General features: G+C 37.4%; 1 protein-coding gene across 1 annotated transcript in view; it reads right to left on the bottom strand.

The window, feature by feature from the left end:
* Window positions 1-799: 799 nt before the first annotated feature.
* Window positions 800-22,088, bottom strand: part of LOC143665722 (uncharacterized) — a 121,324-nt gene continuing 100,035 nt past the window's right edge. The window contains exon 7 of the transcript XR_013167195.1: window positions 800-958. The gene's annotated coding sequence lies outside the window, so the exon portion shown is untranslated. The remainder of the gene's footprint in view (window positions 959-22,088) is intronic.

The following is a 22,088-nucleotide window of genomic DNA, read 5'->3' as shown; positions in this document are numbered from 1 at the left end:
TTGTTTTCTTGAATATAAATAAATAAAAATGAATGAATACAAAATAGCAAAATAATAATTTTTAACAAATTTCAAAAGGATTATTATCTCCGTATGTTTGCATTAGAACAGCAGTAGCACCAAATTCACTCACATTGTGCAATTCATTTCTAAAGACCAACCTTGAAATGGTTAAAGCCAATAAATGACTTTTCCTATCCTATATTACATCAATATAGGCATTATAGGCATAAAAAGGCATTATATTGATGCCTTTTATATCAATTTTGAGCAGGCAACTTTTGAGATGTCATTATTTATGTATTCTCACTTTGCTCCCAAAAGTTATTTTCCCAAAACATATCGCTTTTTAAAATCAAGTCCTGATCCTGCAGTTTTAAATTTCTACATTCTGTATACTCCAGGGGAAAAAAAATAGGATTGTGCTTTCTCATTTATGACCATTTAAATATTCAGTTGCTGAAGCTACATTTTAGTGTGTTTTTATGTTTTATTCAGGTCACAATGATCCTGCAAATATCACAAACTCAAATCAATGCCTTATTCCTACATTAAATATGCCATTTATATGCTTGTTCCCAGAAAAGTTCGATGAGGAGCTGTCATCAGTCCTGCAGAGAAAGCTTTGCTGCATTCAAAGTAAATCATAAGAGGCATCAGGAATAAGTTAATACTTTTAGAATGATGAAGAGAAGAAAAAAGTCATCGAAAAATAACTAGTAAGCTTCTGCCCAGCAAAGAAAAACTGTTTCAGTTTTGCATATGTCTAAGATAAATAGAGTTCACGCCATTTTCCGCAGCAATCACACTGCTCACCTTTCACCTCCTTGACTTTGATGCCCACAATATGCAACGCGACAAATACCTCCGAGTCCTGACGGCTGAGCTCCCCGTCACCACGAGCAACAGCGGGACGCCATGAAGTGGCTCTCAGACAGCCGCGCTGGAGGGTCAGCAGCTCATGGTAGGGATGGAAAAGAAGTAGCATCTTTCAGGTTATGGAATTATTTAATCTTGCATTCATTCACTCATTTACTGGACAGAGGATGCTTACTGGCTAAGTCTTTGAAAGATAATATGAAAGGAAGACGCCCACCTTCTGGAGAATTCAACGTTTTTCAAACCAAAGCTCAAGGAGGGCTCAGATACCCATCATTTACCTGTGGTCTCTGAGCTCCAGAACGACTTCTGTGTAGACCGGGCTTAGGAATCTGTAAGCCACATTTCCAGAATCTCTTGCCACTTGACCTATCAGATTCTCATGACGGAGTTCCTAGCAGGAAATAGTAAGGTGCGGCGAGAGAAGGGGCACATGATCTCGTGTCCAGCTTCGGCCTGCCTCCCTCCAGCAGCCTACTGCTTCTGCTGGCACCGCCAGCACCAACCTCACCACATCCCTTCAAGAGGCCCCAGGGCAACGTGCCATGCCGCGGACCTGAACACAGGCCCTCAGAGTTTAGAAGACCAGCTTTGAGGTGTCCTCCCCTATCCCAAGAGTCTGAGCATCAGCTCTGCAGAAACCATCACTTTGGACCTCTAAGTTCTGATAACTCCACCTCGCCCCTTTTGTGTTCCAAAATAACATTGGGTGGTAGCTGCTTCCTGAGCTTTTCCTCTCTGGTTTGCTTCAGTCCCCTCTGCACTGTTTCATCCTTCCAACACCTGAGTAAACAATGTCTGTATTAACGTTCTCTATTTGAAATACCTAGCATCCTTCATAATACGAATGTCACCGTCAGAAAGCACGGTCCGAAATAGTCAGGCCCGCCTGACCTCGCATCAGACAGAGAAAAAAGTCTCTTCATTTCCTGAGAAGGTGAGTTTCTTGAAGATGCGTCATCAGGGAACTGGAGGAAAAATTTTCTAAGTCCAGTTATAGTGGGAAAGGGGGTTGGACTTTCATAACCCCAAACAAACAAACTATTTCAAAAGGGGCTTTTTAGGCTTAAAATAATTCAAGGCCATGTGAATGAAGTGATTACACCAAAGCAGTTTTTTTGCTACTGCATTTTCCAGCTACAGGATTATATTGAGTATTTAGTTATTTATCCAGCTATCAACTAGCCCCTCACAGATACACCTTGTAAAAAAAGTAGTATATTTTCAATACCATATTAGCTAAAATGTAATCATTCCCCTCAAAAAGACCTTCAAAAACAAAAGTTATCATTTATACATTCAAAATATATTTATTATGTTAGGCCCTCTTCTTTGTTCTAGGGATAAATAAATAGGGAAAAAAAACATAGTTTCTGTATCTATTTCTGCATAAATTAGGTCATGTTTAAAACATAAACAAAAGATTGCAAGTGATAAAGTTTGCCTTATAGCTATGTAAAAGATACCAGGGGTCTTACCCAAAAGAGGGAGGAATAAAATATTCCTTGAGGTGTGGGTGGGAGAGGCAGTTTCAAAGGATATGGAAAGGCTCTCAGAGAGTAGCGGTGGGGATGGAAAGGGAAGAAATCAAGACATATTTAGATCTGGAATGGAATTGACAAAGCCTAGGAAATGAATGTGTCAAGTAAAGGAGACTTGGGGATCAAGGCTAAAAAACTCAGATTCTGAACTGGATGAATTAGTGATTGCTGAACAATTACCCAGAGGGAAAGGAAGCATAATGAGCTCAATTTGGAACACATAGACTGAGTTCCTTGTGCAAGAGCCACAGGAAGATATCCCAGAGGCAGCTGACTATATGGAGCTCTCATCCAGAAAACCATACTGGTGAGAGACACAGATTTGGGGGCCATTAATGCTTGACTAGTTATTTATACCATGCGCATGGACAAGATACCCCCAGAAAGAATATGTAGAATAAGATTAAAAAAAAAAAAAGGCTAAGAACAGAACACTGGATGACATTGGCAAGGGGTGGGTGGAAAAAGTGGAGCCAGCACCAGAAACTGATAGGGCAGGAGGGGGCCAGGAGTGTTGGGGGACCGTGACACTTAAGGAGTTCCAAGGAAGTTTTCCACAAAGTCAAAGTTTGCCATTTGTCAAGCAAATAAGCAGGGTAAAAGACAGGCAAAGTTGATGAGTAGAGGACGTGGGGACCAGGGAAATAAGGGATGAGTGTAGATTTCACTTTCAAGAAGCTTAGCCACGAGATCAAGAAGGAAGGTAAGAGAAGCTGATGGAGAACATGCGATCCAAGGAAAGTCATTATTTTCTAAATGAAAGATAACTGAGCATGTTTCTGAACTGAGAGAAGAAGCTAGTAGAAAGGCAAAAGTCCAAAATATGAAAGAAATTGATGGAGGACGGGGAGGGGAATGAGTAGGATAGGCAGAGAAGGGGAGAGAAGGGAAGAATGAGCTTGAAAGAGAAACCTGGGTGAGGAGGAAAGGGTGTGATCTTGAAAATGAAGAAGAGTGAGTAAGGGATGAGGGCACTTGCTGAGACAGCCTGTGAACTTTATTCTGTAGAAGAGTTTGGCAATGCACTGAGGCCAACGGTCTTTTCAATAAAGCCTCAGGTTAGGAGAGGACCTGCTGTCCACAGGAGGCCATGAAAGTTGACAGCAGAGAAGGAGGCCAAAAGAACTGGAAGCTGACCCAAACACCAGGTCTGGTCTGAATCGCTTACACTTGCGAGTTCATTAACAGGCTGCTAATAACTTATATTCGTAATGAAGACCTGGAGTCATGCAGAAGGTAAGAAATTGTGTTCAAGTAGCTCTTTTAAGTAACACTGGATAAAAGAAAAATATATAAAGATTTCGGTGAAAAATTATTACTTATTTTAAAATAGTTTTATTGAAGTATAAATAACATACAGTAAAACACATAATTAAAGTGTACAATTGGGAGTTTTGGCACACACATACACCTGTGAAACTATCACCACAATTAAAATAACGAACATACCCACTATCTCCAAAAGATTCCTCATGCCTTTCGTAACGCCTTCTCTTCTAGTCTGCCAGAGCTGCCAGAATGCAACACACCAGAGACGGATTGGCTTTTAATAAAAGGGGATATATTTAGTTAAAAACTTAAAGTTCTTCAGAAGAAAGGCAGCTAAGTTTCACCGGAGGTTCTCTCTTACATGGGAAGGCACAGGGCCATGTCTGTTGGCCTTCCCTCCAGCTTCTGGGTTCAAACAGCTTTCCCAGGAGCAATTACTATCTACTTCTCGCAAGTGCTGAGATGAGGTGTGCTGAGCTGCTTGGGCCGTGCTGTGCGGAGCTCTCTTCTGACCTCTGTTTTTTAAGCCTCCAGTTAATTCGATTAAACATTACTTATGGTGGAAGGCACTCCCCCTAGCCAGCTGCAGATGTAATCCACCACAGCTGAGTTTCACATGCTAACGATTCAAGTCTACAGCACAGAACTAGGCACCTGAACGGGACTCCCACACCTTCTCCTGTATCTCCTTGTCCCCACAGCCAATTCCTAGGCTACGACTGATCTTTCTCCATTACTATATATTAGTTGGCTTTTTTCTATAATCTTATTTAAATAAAATCATGCAGTATTACTTTTTTGGTCTAGATTCCATCAGTCAGCATAATTATTTTGAAAATCATCCATATTTTTACATGTAATTATATTTCATTCTTTTTTATTGCTGAATGAATAGGATTACTTTATGTGACTGTACCATAATTTTATTATCCATTCACTCTTAATGGACATTTGAGTTGTTTCCAGTTTTGATATATTACAAATGCAGTTGTTAGAAACATTTGTGTACAAGTCTTTGTATGTACATATGCTTCCATTCCTCTTAGATAAATACCTAGCAGTGGAGTGTCTGAATCATGCATTAGGTGTATGCTTAACTTCTTCAGAAACTGCTGAACTGTTTTCCAAACTTTTGTACCATTGTACATTTCTACCTGCAGTGTGTAAGAGTTCCAGTTGCTCTATACTCTTACCAACACACTGTAGAATCAGTTGTTTTAATTTTAGACATTTTAATATATGTGATGCAATGGTAACTCGTAATTTTAATTTCTATTTTCACAATGACTAGTGATGTTGAGCATCCTTTCATATGCTTATTTACCATCTATATATCTTTTCTGGTGAAACATCTGTTCAAATCTTTTGCCCAATTTAAAAACTGGGTTGTCTTTTTCATTATTTTTGAGTTTTGATAATTTTTTATATATTCTTGATCCAGGGCTTTTATCAAATACACGATCTGTAAACATTTTCTCCCAATCTGTGACTGTGATGGTTTGAAACTGTGTACCCCAGAAAAATCATGTTCTTTGAATCCATTCCTGTGGGTATAGACCTGTTGTGGGTGGCGCCTTCTGACCAGATGGTTTCAATTGCGATGTGACCACCTCATTCAAGGTGGGTCTTAATCCTTTCACTGGAGTCCTATTTCATACGAGGATAAAAGAACAGAAAGAAGATGCAGACAGAAGCCCCAGAGAGGCTGGGGGACAAGGACAAACACAGAATGCAGAGGAAGCCACGAAGCCAGAAGCCGAAAGCAGCACCAGGGAGAGCAGGCCCAGCAGATGCCACATGCACCTTCCCGGTGACAGAGGTGCCCCGGATGCCAGCAGCCTCTCTTCGGGAAGGTGTCGTCCTGTAACGCCTTGATTTGGACATTTAAAGTTAATAACTCCCATTGTAAAAGCCAACCCAACCCAGTTTTGGTATATTGCATTCATCAGCTTTAGCAAACTAAAACAGTTTATCTTTTTGTTCTCTTTACAATGTCTCTTAAAGAGCAGTTCTTAACTTTGATGAAGTCCAATTTATCAATTTATCCTGTTATGGCTCCCATTTTTTTGGTGCTGTGTCTAAGAAATCTTTGCCTAATTCAAAGTCGGAAAGATTTTCTCCCAAGTTTTCTTTGGAAATTTTTTAGTTTTAGCTTTTACATTTTATATGTGACTCATTTTGAGTTAGGGTATTTTTCTTTTACATCCAATTGTGAAGCACTGCTTTATTGAAATGACTATCCATTGTACATTTATCAAAAATCATTTTACCTTATATGTGTGGATCTATTCCTGGTTTCTCTATTCTGTTCCATTGATCTATTTGTCTATTTTTGTGCCTGTACAATGCTGACTTGATTACTGAGGCTGTATAGCAAATCTTAAAATCAAGCCATATTAACCTCTGCATTAGTCAAGGTTCTCTGGAGACACAAAATCCACATATGTATGATGTATATGTGTGTGTGTGTGTGTGTATAATGTCTCATTGCATTACTAAAATTGGCACATGCAACCATGGAGATTGGTAAGTCAATTCTGTAGAGCAGACTGCAAGTTTGGAACTCCAATGAAGGTTTTGATGATTCTCCAGGAGAAATTGGCTGGATGAAATAGAGATAGAAATTCTTCTTTTGATAGCCAAAATCAGTTCTCCCTTGTTCTAGCAAATTATTTTTCCAATCTTTTGAGATATTACTTTTAACTTTGTTAGTATGGTGAATTATATTTAACAAATGTTGAAACAAACTTGCATTTCTGGATAAACATCCCATCATAGTGATAGGTAATCTGTTTATATGGTTAAGTTTTGATATCCTAAATTTCTAAGATTTTTTTGCATTTGTATTCATGAGGAATACTGGTTTGGCTTTTTTTTTCTTATAATGTTTGTCAGATTTTGGTATCAGATAATGTTGGCCTCATGGAATGAGTCAAAATTATTCCACCTTTTCAAGTTCTGGAAGAGTTCCGTATGCAGTTGCTATTGTTTCTTTCTTACACATTTGGTAGAATTTACCAATTAAGTTATCTGGGCCTGGATTTTTTCCTTATGGGAAAGAATTTACTACCAACTCAAATTTAATACTATAAGGATATTGAGGTGACCTATTTCTTCTTGAGTGAGCTTTGATAGTTTGTGTCTTTCAAGGAATTTGCCCATCTCAGCTAAATTACCAAATTTATTGGCAAAAGAATTGTTCATGGTACTTCCTTATTATCCTTTCAATGTTTGTACAATCCAAAGTAATGTCATCTCAGTCCCAATCAGTCTTTCTAGCAGTTTGTAAATTTTATTAATCTTCTCAAACAATCAGATTTGATTCCTAGAGAAGTCATAGGTTTCGGAAAAGTCATGCAAAATATACACAAAATACAGAGTTCTATATACTTTCCTATTATTAACACCTTGCATTAGTGAGGAACATTTTTATAATTGTACTATTAACTATAATCCATCATTTAAAATGGGGGGGTCACTGTGTTGTACCATCATATGATATTTTATTTAAAATTTTATTGTAGTTATATACATACAACTTAAAACTTCCCTTTTAGTCATATCCGCATATACAATTCAGTGCTGTTACATTTACAATGTTGTGCTACCATCATGACCATCCATTACAAAAACTTTACAATCAACCCAAATAGAAATTCTGTACAGCTCAAGAATTACCTCCCCATTTCCTACCCAAGTCAGCAGGCATAAATGAAATCAGAAGGAAAGACAGACAATAAAGACTGAGATGGTATAAAAAAAATATATGTAATGAAGAGGCTGGAGGGCAGTGCCTGAAAATGTAGAGCTGTGTTCCAGTAGCCATGTTTCTTGAAGATGATTGTATAATGATAAAGCTTTTACAGTGTGACTGTGTGATTGTGAAAATCTTGTGTCTGATGCTCCTTTTATCTACCTTATTAACAGATGAGTAAAGCATATGGAATAAAAATAAATAACAGGGGGAACAAATGTCAAAATAATTTTAGTAGATTGAAATGCTAGTGATCAATGAAAGGGCGGGGTAAGGGGTATGGTATATACAATTTTTTTCTTTTGTCTTTTTATTTCTTTTTTTGAATTGATGTAAACATTCTAAGGAATGAACATGATGATGAATATGCAACTATGTAATGATATTGTGAGTTACTGATTATATATGTAGAACAGATTGATCACATGTTAAGAATGTTTTTGTTTGTTTGTTGTTATATTTTAAGAAAAAGATTAACTAAAAAAAAACTTAAAAAAAGAGATATAAGACATAAAAACCAAAGGATAAGGTGGCTGCAGTAAGTAGTGCCTTTACAGTAATAACACTTATTATTAATGGTTTAAATTCCCTAATCAAAAGATGCAGACTGGCAAAATGGATAAAGAAGCACAATTCAAATATGCTTCTTACAAGAGACTTGCCTTAGACACAAAGACACAAATAGGTTGAAAGTGAAAGGCTGGAAAAAGATAATCCATACAAACAGTAACCAAAAGACAGCCGGGGTAGCTATAGTAAGATAAGAAGATAACATCACCCTATTACTAAAGCCAGACAAAAATACTACAAGAAAAGAAAATTACAGACCAATTTCTTTTATGAATATAGATGCAAAAATCCTCACCAAAATACTAACAAATCAAGATGATTGTATAATGATACATCATGATCAAGTGGGATTTATCCCAAGGTATGCAGGTATGTTATGCAATGGATAAACATAAGAAAATCAAATAATGAAATACACTACATGAACAGAACAGAGGGAAAAATCACATGATCATCTAATTGATGCAGAAAAGGCATTTGACAAAACCCAGCATCTTTTCTTGATGAAAGCACTTAGAAAACTAGGAACAGGAAGCAACGTCCTCAAAATTATAAAGGTCATATATAAAAACCCACCACTAACATCGCCCTCAGTGGTGAAAGACTGAAAGCTTTCCCTCCGAGTCGTGCAGGAAGACAGTGAGGGACACCATAACCACTGTCATTCAACATCTTACTGCAAGTTCTAGCTAGAGTAATTAGGTAAGAAAAAGGAATAAAAAAGTATACAAATTGGAAAGGAAGAAGTAAAACTTCCTATATTTAGAAAGTCCCCAAAAATCTATAACAAAGCTTACAAATGAATTCTGCAAAGTGGTGGGATAAAAGATCAAGATGCATAAATTAGTAGTGTTTTTATACACCACTAATGAGCAATCTGAGGAGGAAATCAAGAAAAATCCATTTATAAGAGCAACTATATGAATCAAATATGTAGGTATAAATTTGAGGATGTAAAGACTTATACATGGAAACTACAAAACTTTGCTTAAAGAAATCAAAGCAGACCTAAATAAATGGAAGGACATTCCATACTCATGGATTGGAGGACCAAATATTGTTAAGACATCAATTCTACCCCAAGTGATTTACAGATTCAACACAATCGCAATAAAAATTCCAACAACTTTCTTTGCAGAAATGGTAAGTTAATCACAGAATTTATTTGGAAGTATAAAAAGCCCTGAATAGCTAAAGCTATCTTTAAAAAGAACAAAATTAGAGGACTCATACTTCCTGACTTTAAAACTTATTACAAAGCTACAGTGGTCAAAGCAGCATGGTACTGGCACAAGGCTAGAATCACAGACCAATGGAATCAAATTGAGAGTTCAAAGATAGACCCTCATATCTACGGCCAATTGATTTTTACAAGGTTGCCAAGTCCACTCAACTTGGAAAGAATAGTATTTCCACAAATGATTCTGGGAAAACTGGATCTCCATTTGTGAAAGAATGATGGAGGACCCCTACCTCACACCATGCACAAAAATTAACTCAAAATGGATCAAAGAACATAAGGCCCAGGAGTATAAAAATCCCAGAAGAAAATGTAGGGAAGCATCTTCAGGATCTTGTGTTAGGCAATGGTTTCCTAGATTTTACACCCAAAGCACCAGCAACAAAAGAAAAATTAGGTAAACAGGACTTCATCAAAATTAAAAACTTTTTAATCAAAGGACTGTATCATGAAACTGAAAATACAATCTAATCAATGGGAGAAAACATTTGGAAACCGCATGTCCAATAAGGGTTTAATATCCAGAATATATAAAGAAATCCTATAACTCAACAAGAAAAAGTCAAACATCCCAACTTAAAAATTGGCAAATGCTTGGATAGACATTTCTCCAATGAGGAAATACAAATGGCCAAAAGGCACATGAAAAGATGATCAATATCATTGGACATTAGGGAAATGCAAATTGAACTACAAGACATATCATTTCACACCCACCAGAATGGCTACTATGAAAAAAACAGAATATTACAAGTGTTGGAGAGGAAGTGTCGCTGGTAGGAATATAAAGTGGCCACTGTGGAAAAGAGTTTGGCAGCTCCTCAGAAAGGTATGTGTAGAATTACCATATGACCCAGCAACCCCACTTCTAAATATACACCACAAAGAATTGAAATCAGGGACTCAAACAGGTATTTGCATACTGATGTTCATAGTGTAATTATGTACAATTGTCAAAAGATGAAAGCAAAAAAAGGAAATGTATTTCTTATGAGCAAAGTTGGGTACAATTTAATGAGTCTATAATTTTTTTTTGTACATTGTATGTGGGGGTCACGTTTCATTATTTTTTCATGTGACTATCCTGTTATTGCAGCACCACTTGTTGAATTCTTTTTTCTTTTGGAAGTGCATGGGCCAGGAATCAATATCTATAGAATTTTTTACACCCTAAGTCTCAAATCATATACTGATGCTAAACTAAAATTTAGTTTTCTCTCTATTAAAGTAGCAAGGTTTTCTTGAAATTTTGGTCTGCTTTAGTAAAAGTTATAAATGTTTTTTAAAATAATCAATGTAAAAGGGAGAAAGTTTGTGTTTTACTAGAATAACTGCTTATACTTTATGTTGACTTTATCATATCCTGAATTGTTTTATAAAAAAACAATGTCTTCTTACTTAAAAAAAAAAAGATGAAAGCAATTCAATTGTCCATCAAACAAAGAATGGATACATAAAATGTGATAAATACAGACAATGGAATATTATTTAACTGTAAAAAGGAATGAAGTTCTGATACATGTGACAAATATTGGACAAATATTGTATGAGCTCCCTGATATGAAATAATTAGAAGAAGCAAACTATAGAGTCAGAATGTAGAGTTAAGGTAACTAAGGGCCCCAGCCCTCCTCCCTCTATCATTCTCAAATTCAGCTTCATTCAGTATTCTAACATTATTGTATTACAATTAGGTAGTATTGTGCTATTCATTTCTGAATTTTTACTATCAGTCCTGTTACACAATCTCTATCCCTTCAGCTCCAATTACCCAATATCTACCCTATTTCTATTTACTGATGGTCTCTGTTACCAACTGAAATTCTCCAAGTTCATTCACTAATACAGGTCATATCAGTGAGACCATACAGTATTTGTCCTTTTGTTTCTGGCTAATCTCACTCAGCATAATGTCCTTAAGGTCCATCCATGTTGTCACATGCTTCATGACTCTATTCTGTCTTACAGCTGCATAATATTCCATTGTATGTATATACCACAGCTTGTTTAACCACTCACCCATTGATGGACATTTTGGCTGTTTCCATCTCTCGGCAATTGTAAATGCTGCTGCTATAAACATTGGTGTGCAAATGTCCATTTGTGTTCTTGCCCTCATGTCTTCTGAGTAGTTACCTAGCAATGGTGTTGCTGTATCATATGGTAATTCTATACTTGACTTCTTGAGGAACTGCCACACTGCCTTCCACAGCAGTTGTACCATTTGACATTTCCATCAACAGTGGATAAGTGAGCCTCTTTCTCCACATCCTCTCCAGCACTTGTCATTTTCTGTTTTATTGATAATGGCCATTCTGGTGGGTATAAAATGATATCTCATTGTGGTTTTGATTTGCATTTCCCTAATAGCCAGGGAAGTTGAGCATCTTTTCCTGTGCCTTTTAGCAATTTGTATTTCTTTTTCTGACAAGTGTCTGTTCATGTCTTTTGCCCATTTTGTAATTGGGTTGTTTGACTTTTTGTTGTTGAGTTGAACAATCTCTTTATATATTCTGGATACTAGACCTTTATCTGATATATCATTTCCAAATATTGTCTCCCATTGTGTAGGCTGTCTTTTTATTTTTTTGACGAAGATCTTTGATGCACAAAAGTGTTTAATTTTGAGGAGTTCCCATTTATTTATTTATTTCTTCAATGCTCATGCTTTGGGAATAAGGTCTAGGAAACCGCCTCCTATTATAAGATTGATAAGATATTTCCCTGCATTTTCTTCTAAAAGTTTTATGGTCATAGATCTAATGTTTAGGTCTTTGATCCATTTTGAGTTAATTTTTGTATAGGGTGTGAGATATGGATCCTTTTTCATTCTTTTGCATGTGGATATCCAGTTCTCTAGGCATCATTTATTGAAGAGACTGTTCTGTCCCCCCCAGGTGAGTTGGCTTGACTGTCTTATCAATTGTCCATAGATGAGAGGGTCTATATATGAACACTCTATTCGATTCCATTGGTCAGTATATCTATCTTTATGCCAGTACCATGCCGTTTTGACCACTGTAGCTTCATAATATGCCTTAAAGTCAGGTAGCATGAGGCCTACAACTTCATTTTTCTTTCTCAGGATATTTTTAGCTATTTGGGGCATCCTGCCCCTCCAGGTGAATTTGGTTATTGGTTTTTCTATTTCTGAAAAGTAAGTTTTGGGGATTTTAATTGGTATTGCATTGAATCTGTAAATCAATTCAGGTAGAATTGATATCTTAACTATTTTTAGTCATCCAATCCATGAACATAGTATGGCCTTCCATTTAGTTAGGTTTTCTGTGATTTCTTTTGGCAATTTCTTCTAGTTTTCTTTGTGTAGGTCTCTTGTATCACTAGTTAAATTTATTCCTAACTATTTTATTCTTTTGGTTGCAATTGTAAATGGAATTTTTTTTCTTGATTTTCCCCTCAGATTGTTCATCACTAGTGTATAGAAATACTACAGATTTTTGCATGTTGATCTTATAACCTGCCACTTTGCTGGACTCATTTATTAGCTCCAGTAGTTTTGCTGTGGATTTGGGGGGGGGTTGACATATAATATCCTATCATCTGGAAACAGTGAAAATTTTACTTCTTCCTTTCCAATTTTGATGCCTTGTATTTCTTTTTTCTTGTCTAATTGCTCTGGCTAGAACTTCCAACACAATGTTGAATAACAATAGTGATAGTGAACATCCTCGTCTTGTTCCTGATCTTAGGGGGAAAGTTTTCCATTTTTCCATTTTAGCTGTGGGTTTTTCATATATTCCCTTTACCATGTTGAGGAAGTTCCCTTCTATTCCTATCCTTTGAAGTGTTTTCAATAAGAAAGGATGTTGAATTTTGTCAAATGCCTTTTCTGCATCAATCGATGTGGTTTTTCTGCCTTGATTTGTTGATATGGTGTATTACATTAATTGATCTTCTTATGTTGAACCATCCTTGCATACCTGGGATGAATCCTACTTTGTCATGGTGTATAACTTTTTTAATGTGCTGCTGGATTCAATTTGCAAGAATTTTGTTGAGGATTTCTGCATCTATATTCATTACAGAGATTGGCCTGTAGTTTTCTTTTCTTGTAATATCTTTGTCTGGCTTTGGTATGAGGGTGATGTTGGCTTTGTAGAATGAATTAGGTAGCTTTCCCTCCTCTTCAATTTTTTTGAAGAGTTTGAGCAGGATTGGTATTAATTCTTTCTGGAATGTTTGGTAGAATTCACATGTGAAGCCATCTGGTCCTGGAATTTTCTTTTTGGGGAGCTTCTTAATGGCTGAATCAATTTCTTTACTTGTGATTTGTTTGTTGAGGTCATTTATTTCCTCTTGAGTCAATGTTGGTAGTTCATGCTTTTCTAGGAAGTTGCCCATTCCATCTACATTGTCTAGTTTATTAGCATAAAGTTTTTCATAGTATCCTCTCATTACTTTCTTATTTCTGTGGGGTCAGTGGTTATGTCACCTCTTACATTTCTGACTTTATCTATTCTCATCCTCTCTCTCCTTCTTTTTGTCAATCTTGCTAAATGTCCATCAATCGTATTGATTTTCTCATAGAACTAATTTCTGGTTTTGTTGATTTTCTCGATTGTTTTCATGTTCTCAATTTCATTTGTTTCTGCTCTAATCTTCATTATTTCTTTCCTTTTGCTTGCTTTGGGGTTAATTTGCTGTTCTTTCTCTAGATCTTCCAAGTGGACAGTTAATTCCTCTATTTTTGCTCTTTCTTCTTTTTTGATATAGGCATTTAGGGCAACAAATTTTCCTCTTAGCACTGCCTTTGCTGTGTCCCATAAATTGTGATATGTTGTGTTTTCATTTTCATTTGCCTTGAGATATTTACTGATTTCTCTTGTAATTTCTTCCTTGACCCACTGGTTGTTTAAGAGTGTGTTGTTGAGAGTCCATATATTTGTGAATTTTCTGGCCCTCTGTCTATTATTGATTTCCAACTTCATTCCTTTATGATCTGAGAAAGTGTTTTATATGACTTCAATCTTTTTAAATTTATTGCAACTTGCTTTGTGACCCAGCATATGGTCTATCCTTGAGAATGATCCATGAGCACTTAAGAAAAAGGTGTATCCTGCTGTTGTGGGGTATAATGTTCTGTATATGTCTGTTATGTCTAGCTCATTTATTGTATTATTCAAATTCTCTGTTTCTTTATTGATCTCTGTCTAGATGTTCTGTGCACTGATGAGAGTGGGGAATTGAAGTCTCCAACTATTATGGTAGATGTGTCTATTTCTCTTTTCAGTGTTTGCCTCATGTATTTTGGAGCATTCTGGCTTGGTGCATAAGTATTTATGATTGTTATGTTCTTCTTGTTGAATTGTTCCTTTTATTAATATACAGTGTCCTTCTTTGTCTCATTTAAGTATTTTACATTGGAAGTCTAATTTGTTGGATATTAGTATAACTACTTCTGCTCTTTTCTGATTGTTACTTGCATGGAATATCTTTTCCCAACCTTTCACTTTCAACCTATGTTTATCCTTGGGTCTAAGATGTGCTTCCTGTAGACAGCATGTAGATGAGCCCTGTTTTTTAATCCATTCTGCCAGTCTATGTCTTTTGACTGGGGAGTTTAATCCATTAACATTTAGTGTTATTACTGTACTGGCAGTACTTTCTTCTACCATTTTGACTTTTGGATTTTATATGTCATATCTAATTTTTCTTCTTTTAACCTTACTGATAGTCTTCATTTCTGTACTCTTCTCCACACCTGTCTCTCCTGTCTTTTTTTTTTTATCTGTCTCTAGTGCTCCCTTTAGCATTTCTTGCAGAGCAGGTCTCTTGGTCACAAATTCTCTCAGTGAATTTTTGTCTGCAAATGTTTTAATTTCCCCCTCATTTTTGAAGGACAGTTTTGCTGGATATAGAATTCTTGGTTGGCAGTTTGTCTCTTCTAGTATCTTAAATATATCATCCCACTGTCTTCTTGCCTCCATGATTTCTGCTGAGAAATCTATGCATAGTTTTATTGGGCCTCCTTTGTATGTGATGGATTACTTTTCTCTTGCTGCTTTCAAGATTCTCTCTTTTTCTTTGACATCTGACATTCTGATTAGTAAATGTTTTGGAGTACGTCTATTTGGATCTATTCTATTTGGGGTATGCTGCACTTCTTGGGTCTGTAATTTTAAGTCTTTCATAAGAGTTGGGACATTTTCAGTGATATTTTCCTCCATTAGTTTTTCTCATCCTTTCCCCCTCTCTTCTCCTTGTGAGACACCCACATATGTATATTCATGTGCTTCATGTTGTCATTCAATTCCCTGAGTCCCTGTTCATATTTTTCCATTCTTTTCCCTATATTTCCTTTTGCTTGTCAGATTTCAGATGTCCCGTCCTCCAGTCCACTAATCCTATCTTCTGCCTCTTGAAATCTGACATTGTAGGTTTCCATTGTTGTTTTTTTTTTCATCTCTTCTGTTGTGCCTTTCATTCCCATAAGTTCTGTGATTTGTGTTTTCAGACTTTTGATTTCTTATTTTTGTTCTTTCCTTGCCTTCTTTATATCCTCCCTCAATTCATTGATTTGATTTTTGATGAGGTTTTCCATGTCTGTTCGTACATTCTGAATTAATTGTTTCAACTCCTGTATCTCATTCAAATTGTTGGTTTGTTCCTTTGACTGGGTCATTTCTTCAATTTTCCCAATATGATTCATTATTTTTTTATTGCATCTAGGCATTTAATTACCTTAATTAATTTATTCTGGAGGTTGTTTTCACTTTTCTTCCCCCTAGGGTTTTCTTGCTGGATGACTTTGGTGTCTGTCTGGATGACTTTTGGTGTTCAGCTTATTCTAGACCTCTAACTTAGGCTTTGTATAACAGATCAGAATTCTTCAGTTCTTGTCTTTTTGTCTCTTGCCCTGCCTGTATCATGCCTTTCCCCCACCCCTTAGGAGGGTCTACTTAGGTATTACAGACCCCAGTCAGATTTTCCCAGACCAAACTGGTCTCCTCTCAGGAGGAAAGAATCACCTGCATCAGTTTTCCCTGAGGGTGAGACCCAGCAGATTGAAAGACTTTCCTGTGAAGTCTCTGGAAACTCTATTTTTCCTATCCTGCCCAGTATGTGGCAGCTTTCTGTCTTCAGGTCCCCCCAGCATAAGATGATGCCATACCTTTAACTTCAGCAGACTCTCCCTGCTAGGGCATGGTGGAGACAGAGGAGAGGTTGTAGGCTGGCTTTAATCACTTCAAATTTCCAAGCCCTTGGGTCTGAATTCCTTGAGGGAGGAATTCCACCTGAGCTGGGTCCCACCCTTCTCTTGGGGAAGGCACAGTTTCCAGACACGCCCTCAGACAAGCTCAATTCTGCCTATGCCTGGGGCAGTGGAGCCTGAGAAGCCTCGCAGCTGTATTCAAAGAGTAATCAATCCATAGAAGTACAGCCACAAAAGAGAAAAGGAAAAAATCCTTTTCAGAGCAGGACCCCGTTCCTCAGGTTTGCCAATGAAGAGCTTAAGTTGGTACGTTGCTCTGTGTATCTCCAGGTCCTATGTGCCCCCTCCTTTCCTACAGGGCCCAGACCTTTTCAGTTCCAAAATAACCTCTGGTTTTTTGTGTTTTTTTTTCTTTTTTCTTTTGCTGTCAGCCCTGCCCCCTCTGAGCCAGGGCAAAAAACAGCGACCTTTGCTTTTACTTGAGGTTCAGCTGAGCTGGGGGCCTATTTTTAGTAGTTAGAATTTGTGAATTAATTCCACAATTGGAGCTTCGTTGCTCAGCCCCTGCAGCTAGTAAAGTCCCTTTCCCCTCTGGGAAGCAGCCTGTAGGGGAAGGTCATTGTGGCTTGGGGAACTCATGGTTCTGGGGGGGCTCACAGCTAGTCCAGCTGGTCCAGACTGGGGTACACTGTGTGTTCAGTCACTGACGTGGCCCCAGCAGTTGTTCTGTCCTGTTCCTGTTATTTACTAGTTGCTCTGAACTAAATCCCACACTTTGCTAAGCTGCCATCTTGGCTCTCCCTCCCTTATATCTCTTTTTGTTTCTATTTTCTTTTATTGCAGCCTCCTTTTCTGTATAGATGATTTTGTGTGGTTTATCTGATTGATCCCTCTCTCAATTCCCTTTCATTATATTTTTAAATACTTTCTTTGTGCTTACTCTTGGGTGTATTTTATACAACCTACATCTATAACTTACTAATTTGAAAACACACCACCTTAACTTCATAGGTGTGTCCTATTATCAAGAAATATGGCTATTTCTTATTCAATTATATTCTAACTCTTATAGGGATTAAAGATTAGAGTTATATATTGAGGGTACAAACTATTGAGTCTTGCATTTACCATTTTAGTTACCCTACTGAAGATCTCCACTTCTTCACACTGCTCCAAGCCACTTTCTCTGTCTTTTCCTTTCAATCTGAAGGATTTCCATTAGCAATTCTTGCAGGGCAGTTCTTTAGGTGATGAGCTCTCTCAATTTCTGTTTAACTGTGAATGTTTTTAATTCTCCCTCATTTTTAAAGGACAATTTTGCCAAAGAATTTTTGGATGGCAGTTTTTCTCTTTCAGAACCTTAAATATATCATACCACTTACTTCTCACCTCCATGGTTTCTGATGAGAAGTCAGCATTAGTCTTATTGAGGATCCCTTATATGTGATGAATCACTTTTGCTGCTTTCAGAATTCTCTGATTATCTGTGGCATTTACCAAGATGCTTGGTATATGTCTCAGAGTGGGTCTATTAGGGTTTATTCTATTTGAAGTACATTACATCTCTTAGACATGTATATTTATGTCTTTCTTAAAAGTTGGGAAATTGGGGGTCACTATTTCCTCAAATAATCTTTCTGTCCCTTTTCACTTCTCTTTTCCCTCTGGGATCCCCACGATGAGCACATTGATAAGTTTCATGCTGTCACTCAGGTCTCTGAGATGCTGCTGTTTTTTTTCTATTCCTTTCTCTGTTCTTTTGACTGTGTGATTTCAGTTGTCTGTCTTATAGTTTGCTGATTCTTCCTTATGCTGTGTCATATCTGCTATTACATATCTCTAGTATATTTTTAATTTTCATTATTGTAATTATTGTGCTTTTCATTGTCATAATTTGCTATGTTTCTTTTTTTAACTTTCTAATTCTTTTTGCTCACTCACTGTCTTCTCAATATCCTTTAGCTGTAAATCCACCATTAGTTCGTTTCTATCCCATATTTTCCATCATCTCTTTGAATTGATTTAGGAGATTTGTTTGATTAGTTGTTTCAAAGTTTGTGTCACCTCTGAAATTTTAATTCATTCCCTTGACTGAACCTGTTTCTTAATATGGCATGTAATTTTTTGCCAATGTCTAGGCATCTGATTGTTTCAATGTGTCAACCAGGAAAATCAGCTTCTCCCTCTTACCTAGCATTTTATTTTATACTGGTTGTGGCAGTTTGAAGCTATTATGTACCCCAGAAAAGCCGTGTCCTTTAATCTTCATTCAATATTGCTGGGTGGGAGCATTTTGATTGTTTCCATGGAGATGTGACCCACCCAATTGTGGGTGGTAACTTTTGATTAGGTGATTTCCATGGATCGCCACCATTCAAGGTAGGGTTGCTAACTAGAGCCCTGTAAAATGGAACCATTTTGGAAAAAGCTTTTGAGCCAAGATAGCCACCAAACCTACAGAGCCCACACAGCCAGAGACCTTTGGAGTGGAAGGAAAGTGCTCCTGGGGAAGCCTGATAAAATGAGAAGAGAAAGTGGGCAGAAGTCACCACATGCCCTCCCAGCTGACAGAAAAACCTTGAACTTCATCGACCCTTACTTTGACGTTAGGTATCTTTCCCTTGATGCCTTAATTTGGACATTTTCACAGTCTTAGAACTGCAGACTTACAACTTAATAAGTTCCCTATTTAAAAGCTGTTATGTTTCAGGCATATCGCATTCCAGCAGCTTGCAAACCAGAACACTGGTTATGTGGAAGGCTCCTCTTTGATGTTTGATACAACTGACACTGGACTTTTAGGGCAGCCTGTGTTTAACTGTTCAGATTGTCTCACGTCTTCTGCACCTACTCTTGCCTTGGATATGTGGCACAAATATTAAGATTACCCTTTTATGTACAATCATTTCACCTCCTGGAGAAACCTTCCTTTCCTCTGTTTCTTCCCTGGTAATCCTAATCTGTTGTTTGCTTTTGTGCCTAATTTTCTCCCCAGTTCCTATGAATTTTTTACTTCTTTCCCTCACTCAGTGCCCCCTTTTTATCACACTTTCCAGTTCTGGTAATTGTCCAAGCTTACAGCAGCTCAGTTTCCCCTGCTTCTTACCAGAGGCTTTTCTGCCTCCAGTGCCTTCCCTGGAGAGCCAGGCAGAATCAGTCCAAAAAGGTCTAGGGTTTTTGCTTAGGTACTTCAACAGACACTGAGCTGTGTGTGTACCTGTTGCCATGGTCTTTGATCTCCTGGGGGCCCTTTTGTGTCTATGCACTAGTCAGCCACTTGTGTTCTGACCTGCATCACTGCAGATTTGGGTCCTGTGCCTGGACACGCATGGGGCTCTAACGTGCTGCTGTGAGAGGCTCTGTGGTCAGTATCTGTGGCATGGGGTCCCCAGGCCATGCAGCTTCTGCGTGACTTTTACACTTCATAGGACCAGTGAGATGGAGGGGCCAGCCTGGTGGGTCCAGGTTGTAGGTTTTCTACCTTTTCTGTTTCTTTTTCTTTTTCTTTAATTCGGCATTTGTGAAGTCCTTCTCCAATTTCTAGCATCCTCCAGAGTTTCAAGGAGGAGGGGTTTGTCATTTTATTCCTTATTTCTGAGGGGAGACTTTTCCAGGAGATGTCTTATGTTGCCATGTTCATGACATCACACCTACCAGTACCAACAAAGATTTTTTTTTATTTGGTGCATAGTCTGGGAATCAAACCTGAATCTCCCACATGGAAGGCAGGCATTCTACCACTGAACGACCTGTGCACCCAACAATCAGCCTTTGATCTTGTTGATTTTCCCTAATGCTTTTCCATTTTCTGTCATTGAATTGTACTCTGATCATTATTGTTTTCTCTTGTCTGCCTATTTGGGCTTCCTTTGCTCTTCTTTTACAAATTTCTTTGGGTAGAAAGCCAAGGTCAGTGATTTGAGGTCTTTCTTCTGCTCTAACATATTTGTTTTGTGTTAAAATTTCCCTCTTTTTGCAGGTTTTGTTTTAATTTTCTTTAGATCAAAAGACTTCCTGTAGCTCATTTGAACAACAGAAACACAAGGAGTCCAGAATAAGAATGAGTGCCTTTGAGCCTGTATAGATTAATGTAATCCCTGGATATATCCTAGAATACATTAAGCAGGTGATCAAAAAGTATTGGCAAAGTCCCTTGAGGGATGAGGGGAAAATATGGAAGTATTAAACTTTACCATCAGGGAATCTCCTGATACTGTGTCAAATATTAGGGACACCCAAATCAATAGGCCAAGCCCTTGATCTTGAGGTTTACTCTTGCGAAGCTTATGTAGTAGCAGAGAAGCTTTGCCTACCTATAGGTATGCCTAAGAGTTAGTTCTGAGGACCTCTTTTGTTGCTCAGATGGGGCCTCACTCTCTCTAAGCCCAACTCTGCAAGTGAAATCATTGTTCTCCCTCCTACATGGGACATGACATCCAGGGGTGAAAGTCTCCCTGGCAACGTGGAAGGTGACTCCCAGAAATGAGTCTGGCCCTGGCACCGTGGGATCAACAATTCCATCCTGACCAAAAGGGGAGAAGGAAGTGTAATTAATAAAGTGTCAATGGCTGGAGATCAAATAGAGTCGAGAGGTTACTCTGGAGGTCATTCTTACACAAGCTTCAGTTAGACATTGCTACCTATCATAACCTGCCAAACTCCAACCAGGACCATTCCAGCCAATCGTAATGAACACGTAGGGCAATATATAAGATTCCACAAAGTTCCAGGCACTAGAGTAACTTTCCAGAAACCTACAAATTCCAGATGGGCCCCTGGATGAGATAAGTACTGAAACCTAGAGGGCCCAGCCTCTCCAGAACATCAACTAGTTCCATCTCCCTACCCTATATTATTGACAGCCTCTTCCAACATGAAAAAGTTAGAATGGCCATAGCCCAAACACCCCTGAAGAGTGAGATAGAAAGATCAAAGGTGATGGTGGAGTTATACAGAGAAGGTAGGGTTTAACAAATGAATATGATTGCTGAATTATTAAATTGATATCTCTGTTAGTCTCCAGTATCTTACAGCAGCTAGAAGTAAAAACCTAAAATTGTGGAATTGTAACCCATACCATACTCTGAAATCCATTCTACAACTAATTGTTGCTATGTGCTTTGAAATTTATTGGTGTTTTTTGTATATATGTCATTTTTCACACAAAAAAGTCAATTGTAATGTTAAACAAAATATTTATTCCTTCTAACCTCTTATGTTCTGGAGCAGTTAGAAGGAAAGATCAGAGAGTATGATATGGTAGCCCATGACAAACTCTGGGATCTGTCCTGTAACTATTTGTTGAAGAGGGCTTTGAAAACTATTGCTTTTTTCTTTCTTTGCTTTATATGTATGTTATATTATACAATAAAAAAAGTTTTAAAAAATTTCCTAAGTTCTCTAATTTCTTCTTTGGCCCATGAGTTTCACAGAAATATGATTCTTTATTTTCCAAATGTTTGGAGATTTTACATATATATGTCTATTGGTTTCTAATTTAAATAACTTATGGTCAAAGAACATAATTTGCATGACTTAAATTATTTTAAGCATAATAAGATTCATTATATGACCCAGAAAATGGTCTATTATGGTAAATAATAACATACACTTGAAAGAAAATATGTATTCTGCTGTTATTAAGTGGAGTGTTCTAAAAAT

Source organism: Tamandua tetradactyla, chromosome 21, assembly GCF_023851605.1.
Source record: "Tamandua tetradactyla isolate mTamTet1 chromosome 21, mTamTet1.pri, whole genome shotgun sequence".
Taxonomy (NCBI): Eukaryota; Metazoa; Chordata; class Mammalia; order Pilosa; family Myrmecophagidae; genus Tamandua; species Tamandua tetradactyla.
The sequence above is the reverse complement of the archived record's forward strand: the minus strand, read 5'-3'. Positions and strand labels throughout refer to the sequence as shown.